Source organism: Protobothrops mucrosquamatus, unplaced genomic scaffold, assembly GCF_001527695.2.
Source record: "Protobothrops mucrosquamatus isolate PMUCROS unplaced genomic scaffold, P.Mucros_1.0 scaffold3475, whole genome shotgun sequence".
NCBI classification, from domain to species: domain Eukaryota; kingdom Metazoa; phylum Chordata; class Lepidosauria; order Squamata; family Viperidae; genus Protobothrops; species Protobothrops mucrosquamatus.
In genome coordinates, this window is record NW_015389449.1 from 1 (window position 1) to 9,542 (window position 9,542).

Here is a 9,542-nt window from a genome sequence, read left to right on the forward strand (position 1 = left end):
TATTTAAAAGGTAACAAATCGGGGATGTCTGTTTCTTTTGAATACAGACCTGTATATACAATTGTCCTGTACAGCATTAAGAACTTGGAATATTTAATACAGTGGTACCTTGGTACTCATGTTTAATTGGTTCTGAGGGGCACAATGAATACCAAAAATGATGAATATCAATCAAATTTTTCCTATGAGAAATAATGTAGTGAGTTATAAGGCAACCAACCCCAACAAGTTCTAGCTTGTTCGTTGAATACCAAACAAACAATGACCTGGACAAAATTTTCACATCAAAATATGTTGAGTACCAAATGAGTTTCAAAGCAGTTGAGTACCAATGTACCACTATATATAGGAAGCTGCCAAGCTATGGTCAATATTGATACAACTGTAATGAAGCAAACAACTATATTCTATTTTGTTATCAGTGTTGTTAAAATGAATATTTCTGGTTGGGTAACTATTCCAAGACTGAAAAATTACATCAAGGCTTGTTGGATTTCATTATTTGTTTCAGCCAGATTTTCTATCTCTAATGATGACTAACTTTATATATTAACAAATTGTCAAGAAGGGATGTAGAATGAGATCTACAAGATAAAAATACTTGATAATTTCTATATCTGAAAAAGTCTCAGAATGGTGTTGTGTGCAATATTTTAAATAATATAATGCAGAGCATGAAAATGTGTTATTGTATGATTACTTGGCCAGATATATTTTTTATTTGGCATCTTTCTATCATTTGAGTAATCTCTTATTTCCAGAGGGAGGAAAAATAAAGAGTGAATATAAAATGTATACCACTGCATGCCTTTGCTATTGCTTGCTTCAAAGTGAACCTCTTCTGCATAGCATCTGAAATTTAAAAAAAATGTAACCAAAATCCATGAAATATTTTTATCTGCTCTATATCCTGTCTTCTGTACTAATGGTATTCAAATACAATAAGGATTGAAGTTCTAACTGTCTTTTGGGTTTTTTTTTCTTATACCCAGATCAGATCAAAGGACCTGATTTATATTTATTGAAAAGCAAGAGCATCTGATTTCAGTATAATTTCATCTTAAGTAAATGTACTCAAGATTACTACCTTGTCACGTATATTTAAGATGGCAATACTATGCAGAGGTAATTTTCACCAACAGTATTTGTTCCAGACCTTCCCACTGAAAGCAATGGAATTTAACTGATCTTGCCTTTGGTATAGTTAAGACCCATTTTCTTATCCTTTCAACATTGTTTAAACATGGTTTCTGATATTACTGGAAACCCCCACTCTAGAAATTAAACACAGTGATGGTTTAAGTAGAGATACACTTTATGTTTTTAGCCAGAGAATAAAAAAGTGATGCACCAACCAGTTACTCAAATGCATGCTTGGATTCATGCCTATTGCCATGGTTATTTGTAATCCCTTTCTATTTGTGATATGTACATATAGTTCTATATTGTTTTGATCTCTTAGTTTCATATCAGAATGTAGAAAAAATAAAGAATATTTACTATATTAAATAGTTTACATATTTAATTAACATAATAAAATTTATCTTTGAGATTCCCCTCAGGTTCAAGGCAATTTGCTACTGCACTGCCAGAGGGCGATGGTATTCTGCTGCTTTAAAAGAATTGTAAAGCTTCCATAAATTCACATAATTAATTTGGTAGGTTTTTGAATCCTGGTTTCAATTCCCCAGTGGAACTAGAAAACCAAAATGTGATCTGTTTATTTGTGACTGTAATTGGCTCTATCATTGTGGTTTACCAATCATGAGTTCTGTGCCTTCTGTGTGTTTCTAATCAACTGCAGTAATATCAGGGTTTTTTTTCTCATAGAACGCCCAGAATGGAGTTCCGGCACCTTTTTTGGATGGAACCTTGTAGGGTAGGCGAGGCTGGTTGTATGACATGTGTGAGTTCCGGCACCTTTTTTTTTATATAGAAAAAAAGCACTGAGTAATATCAGTAAACCATGCTGAAACAATGTTGAAAGGAAAAGGAAAAAAGAAAAAAAGAAGAAGAAACCAGTTAGAAAACAGATGTTTTCCAATTTTCTTTTCAACAGATAATTACACTCTTATGTTCTTTTCTCCCTCTTAAGTATTTTACAAGTCCCTTCAACTTTTTATTTAGTCGTCATATTCAGATCCATAAATCATCCATTTTTTTCCTTCAGAAAAAACAACAACCAAAACCATAAAAGGTTATTAGTCTTTCCCAAAAAAAAAGTTCCTCTGACCAAACAGGTCAGTTTCTCCATTTCTGTAAATTCTTGACATTTTCACAATCTATTCCTCTACAGCGAAAATTTCATTATTCCTCCGTATAATAAATTTGCTGCAATTGCCATTTATGGTATCAATTTACCAAAAGTATTCTCTTATTCAATATTTATAAGTCCCAGTAAGGAGGGTTTTGTTTTCTTAGCAAATAAATCCTTAAAAATCCTTTGCATCATTACATGAATTTGTATCCAGAATTTCTTAGCTTTCTCACAAAAGCCGGTCATGCATGATAAAATGTTCCTTCGTGTCCTCACATTTCTGTCACTGGTTTGAAATAACTTTATATATTTTTTATAATTTGCCTGCTGTCAAATGCCAAAGGTATATCCTTTTAAAGAAAATGTATCTTAGATTATGAACCAGTTAACCCCGTGCTATCCAAATATCCATCTCTGTTATATCCAAAATTAGCAGTCCCTTTTGTCATGCAATCTTTATGCATGCAATTGTCATGCAATTTTTCTATTTCAAATATTAATAAAATTGTATATATTTTTGCTGTTACATGTTCATTATTTGTATATTTGAAATTCCATTTGAAATTCCATTTTATATTTTTTCAGTTCCAATTGTCCTTTCATCTATATTAAACTGTGTTTATGAAAATTATTGTAAATTAAATCCTTCTTCAGTCAATAGATTAACTTCTTCTTAATTTCTCCTTCATCCTGTATTAATAAATCTTGGTAAGTTAACCATATTTCTGTTTCCACTCTTAAATTAAGCCAAATCCAAAAGCTCCCTTTATGGTTTGGAAAGACTTGTAAATACAAATTATAGCAATGTTTTAAAGTGTTTGGAATTATTTATGATATAGACTGAGTAATAAAAGGAAAAGATTAATCATTTGATCAACAGAACTACTCACCCAGAGAGTTCCAAAGAGGCAAAAGCCCTAGATCTGCTTTTCATCCTTTGCAATTATATTTAAAACTGAAAATAGTGACTGGATAGTGTCGCTATTATGGTGTTGGAGTAGGAACAGCAACAGTCAACTTCTTGTCTACCTTCATTGTAGAAACTCAGTGATTTTGACACAGTCCCTCCTTCTCAACCCAATCAGTTTCACAAGGTTGGTTTGTGGTGAAAAAAGAAGATAGAGTACTATTATATTAAGGTGACCAACTTTTTTACAATGAGAAGGAGGACACAAATAAATTGAAGAAAAAAAAAGTGAGTCTAATGTGTGCGTGTGTGCCGTGTCGTGTTTCGGTAAAAAGTAAACAAAGCCACTTGCGTGCTGCGCACTCTTGCACATGGCGCACTCTCTCAAAACAATTCTCCTGTGGGGAGCGCATGCATCTCATAATCGCGTCTCGCCGCACTGTACCGAGCCTTGATGAATCGTCATGTCAAATACAAATACATCACATCACGCGCAACGGATCGGATCACCATCGATCGAATACGGGGATTTACAGATTTTAGTCTTCAAATATCAAAAAGGAGGACATGTAGGAGGACACTTTTCGAGAGAGGACAGAACTTACAAAAGGAGGACTGTCCTCCCTAAAGGAGGACGGTTGGTCACCTTAATTATATGCCCCTTCAGTACCTGAATGAAAGGCAGGAAAGAAAACTAATTATTAATGAAATAAGATTCTAGGCCCAGTTCAGAAAGAACTGAGAGATTATCTTATTGGTTGAAGTAATCAAATACTTGAGATTGAACAGGACCCAGGCCTACAAGATGCATTTATAAGACCTCACACTTTCTGACCACATTCACAATTATACACTACAAGGAAGAATCAAGGTATTCATTGGGTTGCATAAATAACAGAGTGGTTTATATCACAAAATAAATTTATATGGCACAGTCCAAAACAGTAAATACAGTACACTTTTTTCTTTGGTTATTTTCCTTCCCCCCCCCTTCCCTTCCTTTCTCATTTAGTGACAAAATAGCCATAGCAATAGGTGGAGTTTCAGAGCAGTCAGTTCAAGAGAATGTTTTATTCAACTGCTAGAGAAGAATATTTCTTGTGAAAACATTCCAACTCAGCTTAAGGCAACACTGATTTAAACACTGAATTTAAATCCCTTTACATTTTATATATATTTTTTGCGATTTGATCTTCATTCATTCTCTCTATATGACTGAACTACAGAAGTTAATAAAAGTGAAATCTTATCAAAGTAGCAATAATGCTATTCTTTTACAAAAAATTGAAATCATACATTGGTTCTATATATACTAATAGATTAATAAAAAAGACAAATAACTAGAAAAAGTACTGAAAGCATCTGTACAAGAGGATTCTGCATTATTCTGAAAGCAGGAGATGATTTCAGCTGTTTATACCATAGTTAGTCTTTTCTTCTGCAATACTTTAATCACTACATTCTGCAAAGCTTGTTAATAGTCCATTTCCCAAATGGAGAGAACTTGTCCTCTAGGATTTAACTTTTGTCTCACATCACGGTCCTTCACAACTTTGTAGGTTTGTTTTTATGTTAATAAAACAGACAAATGCATGGAACCTGAAGAAGGGAACCTGGGATGCTGGTAATACTAGTGGTTACCTTCAAATAAGTAGAAATCTTGGCCATTTCTGCTAAATTTGACACTTTAAGCGTCCATCCTACTATAGACGAATGGACGCTTAAAGTGTCAAATTTAGCAGAAATGGCCAAGATTTCTGCTTATTTGAAGGATCATTCACAAGAAAGATACATTTCGGTCTGGAGAAGATGGATATTCAGAACAAATATGGGACTAAAAAGTTCCATTTGGCTTATGAGTAAATTTTAGAGTATTATTATTATTAATAGTTTATTATAGTGGAATTTTTGTTAGTTTTAATTATATGATTTTATTATTAGTAGTATTAATATACATAACAAATTGTTAATCCAACAATTAAACAAATAATAACAAAAATTAAAATTAAACAAATTTAAATACAATTTCCCCTCAATTTCGCACAATACCTGAACCAATGAATTTATCAACCAATTACAATCAATCTAATACTAATAATATAAACATTGGGACACAAGTCGAAACCCTTCACCCCCTCCCGGAGGGGGGCTTTGGGGTGGGTATGGGGATTTATATTGTAAATTTTTATAAAACTTTTAATAAAAAAAATACTAGTGCTTACCTTTTCCCTTTTTTTCCCTGTAAAATAGGAGTGATGGCCTTCCTTCTTCCTTTTTTTTTGGGGGGGGGGGAGAATAATCTCTGGAACCAGTGCAATTGGAAGCAGAGTAGTGCATGTTTGGTAGTTTTTGCTTTGTTTTCTATCATGTTCAGGTTGGTAGCAATGAGAATAACTAAGGGAAACTGTTTCTGAGGATTTGCAGAATTAAAATGGTTATGGTACTGGACATATCTGTGAACTTTGGTGAAAGCTAGGAATAAAGCCATTACTTTCTCTCCTTGAATAGTATAGTAAGGCTTTCTACATTTTCAGAGAACTCAGCAGATTTTTGCTGTTCTTCAGTGCTTCTAAGAATTAAGTGGAGCAATGATGTATGGGTGTAACATTTCTGCCTCACTTCACTTCTATTTCTTGAAATCCTAACAGATGCCTTCCTCCTGTTCCCAAGGCTAGAACTACTAATCCAGTGCTCCTCACCCCCTGCCCTGTGATCTTTCAATGTTCTGAATCTATCTCCATGTGTCCCCAGGCAGCATGATAATTTGTTTAACCTGAAACAGAGGGAGACAAGATGTTACAGTGCAAATAATTAACCTCCCTCTAGGTTCCTTGTTAATCTGTTAGCTTATTTTTCTTCTGCATAAGCTAGCTACAAGGAAGTGATGTTGTATTGCAGAATTTTAACAAAGGTTTTACTATTGTTAAAATAGTAAACTATTGTTTACTATGAACTGTGGTGACCCAGTGGTTAGAATGTGGCCTGAAGGTCGATCCAGATGGGCTCAAGGTTGACTCAGCCTCCATCTTTCTCAGGTTGATAAAATGAGAACCCAGACTGTTGGGGGCAACATGCTGACATTTGTAAATTGCTCAGAGAGTGCTGTAAAGCACTATGGAGTGGTATATAAATCTAAGTGCTGTTGCTATCAAAGGAAATAGCAATACTTAAATCCAAGATTTAACTTAAGGATCTGAACCAATTTTTTATCTCAAATTAACTTGAAATATTTCCAGGAATAATGCTATATTGCAAGGACATAAAAGGCCAATTACTTTATCTGATAAAAGATCCATTTAAATTATATAGACACAGCAGCTTTTTTAAGCACTAAATAAAAAAGGGAAAATAAAATGTTTGCCCCTTAGAAGTCTGGAATAGCAGGAGCTTCCAGTTTTCAAAAGTAGCGCAGCAGCCAAAGGATCACGGGGCTCCACACCTGATGGCTATTGTTTTCCTCTTTGGGGACCCTAAATGGGCCTAAATTCACCCCAGAGATGCGATAAAGAAGGAGGGGTGCCCCGCTGACTGTGGAGAGATGGCAGTTGATCCAGTTGTCCGGGACAAGCTCTCCAGAAACCAGCAGAAGAAAGGCTAGCTTCACTTCATAGTCTAGCCCAAGCTACAAGCAGCCAAAGCCAAAAAGCACTAATTTAAGCTTGATTGTAAACAATGTGTCTGGAACTGGGTAAGAATACCGATTCTCTCTCTTCTACTTGATAATTGATTTCCTGGGGGAAAAAACCCAAGAAGCAAAAATCCTCCAAAAGTGAGGAGGGGGACTTTTGCTCTACTGTCACAGATGGAAGCGGCAAATTAAATTTTTATGGGGGACAGAAATACATTGAAATGAAATGAATATAAGACTTAAATTTGGATAAGTTTGAAATTGGTGGAATTAGTTAAGATTTTCTTTTTAAAAGATTATTGATGAAAACAGAAGAAAGTAATTGCTTGTTTTGAAAACTGAAAAATGAACTGGTGCTGAAATTTAGTGGTAGATGAAAATATACAATTGTAGCTGCTCTGATACAGGAACTGTTTTTGTGACTTTCAATGTTTTAACTAAACAGAAATCAGCTGCAACAAAGAAAAAAAATATTTTGGGCTATTTACAAAGCGAGAACTATAAACTTTAGAAAAAAACTGATCTTCCTGGATTATAAATACTTATTGAACTATGACTTTAAAGCTGTTTGCAGAGAAAGGAAAACTTTGATTTTTGGCTTTCATGGAACATCAGAGATCTGCAGAAAGAACACATCAAGAAAAAACAATTACTTCCCGGGAGGAAATGTATGCTATGTTGCAACTAATACAAATGACAATGACTTCAAACCACGAGGAAATTAAAAACAACTTTGAAAATATAAATGAACACATCTTCAATTTAATCTCACAACAAAACAACTCTCAGAAAATAAAAAAGAGAGCGATCAAATAAAGCAGACAACTGAACATGAACCAGAGGAAAGAGATTTAAAGATGGAACCCAACAATGGGTTGACTTAATCCAGATGGAGAAAAACTTGCAGGAAATATCGGATATGGAAAAGATAATCTACACTTCAAGATTTCAAAATATGTCTGAGGACAAAAAAAAAAGATTTGACAAAATGGATTATAGAGCTATCAGGAGAACTATGAGAACTTGAGAGACAAAAAATGATAAGAGAAGTTAAGAGAGAAAGAAAGAAAAAGATTTTCAATTAATAGGAAGGGGCGAAACATTCCTACAAAAACATCTTACTTGACTTGTCTCTTGTACCCACAACATCTACAAGATTATGGGAAGACTTTCTGGTCCAGTGGAGCATACTAATTAAGAAATATGTTTGGCAAAAAAAAAAGACTAAAGTTAGAATTAAGAAATTAGATGATGGGATTTATCAGATGGAATATCTAAAGATTAAACACCTGCTTGAATATGGGTAAAGAAATGGAAAAATTCTGGATATAAATGAATTTTAATTTAAGAGGGATGGGCCCCTCAAGTAACAGAGTATTTTTTTTATGATATGAGAATTATAAAAATGTTGGGATGGTTTGTATGAGGGAAATGATTTAGATACTTAAGTGTAATTTTGAGAAAATTTCAATTGATAAGAATGTTTTGAATAGATTTAAAAGATTAGATGATTGGATTTATTAGATGGAATATTTAAAGATTAAACATTTGTTTGAATATGGTTAAAAATAATAGAAAAAAATTGGATATAAATGTATTTTAGCTTAAGAGGGACATGTTTTTCAAATAGTATACTATTTCCTTCTCTTTTTTCTTCTCTTTTTTTGTTTTTGTTTTAAGATATAAGAAATGTAAAATTGTTGGGATGGCTTGCATGAGGAAAAAGATTTAAATACTTAAATGTAATTAACTTTGAGAAAATCTTAACTGGTAAAAATGTTTTGAACATTGTGGGGAAAACAAATCTAAATAAGAACTTTGAAAACAGGATTTATGACAAGGTAATTAAGATGGTCAATTAGAAAAGAAGCTTTATATTGATGTTGTTACTTGTAGAAATACTAGAAAAATGTTTATATTCAATTGTTATCTATCAAAATACTAAGAAATGTACTAAGTTAAGTTGATAAAAGAGAATATTGTTGGAAAAAGAAAATCAAGGAAAGCTACTATGTGGATTGTGGAATTATAGAAATTAATTGTTATTGTTTTTAAATATAAACCCAGACAAAACGCTGTTTACTAAATATTCAGGTGATTATGTTAAAAAAATTAATAAAATATATTTTAAAAAAAGAAATCTGGAATAGCAAAAGAAGAAACTACATGATCTCTTTTTTTCCTGGATCATCCATTCTGTAATGCATGTAAATTCTTTACACTAACAGTGAGATCCTTATAGAGACATTGGGCATATTTATTTATTAGTAACTGTATATAAGTTTATATATACCACCAATCCTGAGCATATTGTTATGAATATTTACAGTATGTATAATATTTATTTATTTTTCATTGAGCTATCCCAAAAAGGTAACAAGTGAGTAAAAAACTGACAAAAAAGTTTTTTCCAGGGGCTGAAGTAGAGTAAAAAAATTTATTCAGAATTGATTCAGTCATACTGTCTTGAACGCTGCTGGCACATATATACCGTATTTATTCGAGTATAACGCGCAAAATTTTCTACCCAAAAAAGGAATCAAAGTTTGGGTGCGCGTTATACTCGAGGTATCTCCTCTGGGCTCCCGGCGGGTTCGCGGTGACGGGCTCCAGAAAGGTAGGCAGCGGCGCGGAGAAGCGAGGGGAGGGGGGGTAGGCCGTTCTGCTGCTGGGAGGCTGCGGCGGTGCTCAGCTGCTTCTGGGCTCCCGTCTGCGGCTCCAGCGAGGGAGGCAGCGGCCCGGAGAAGCGA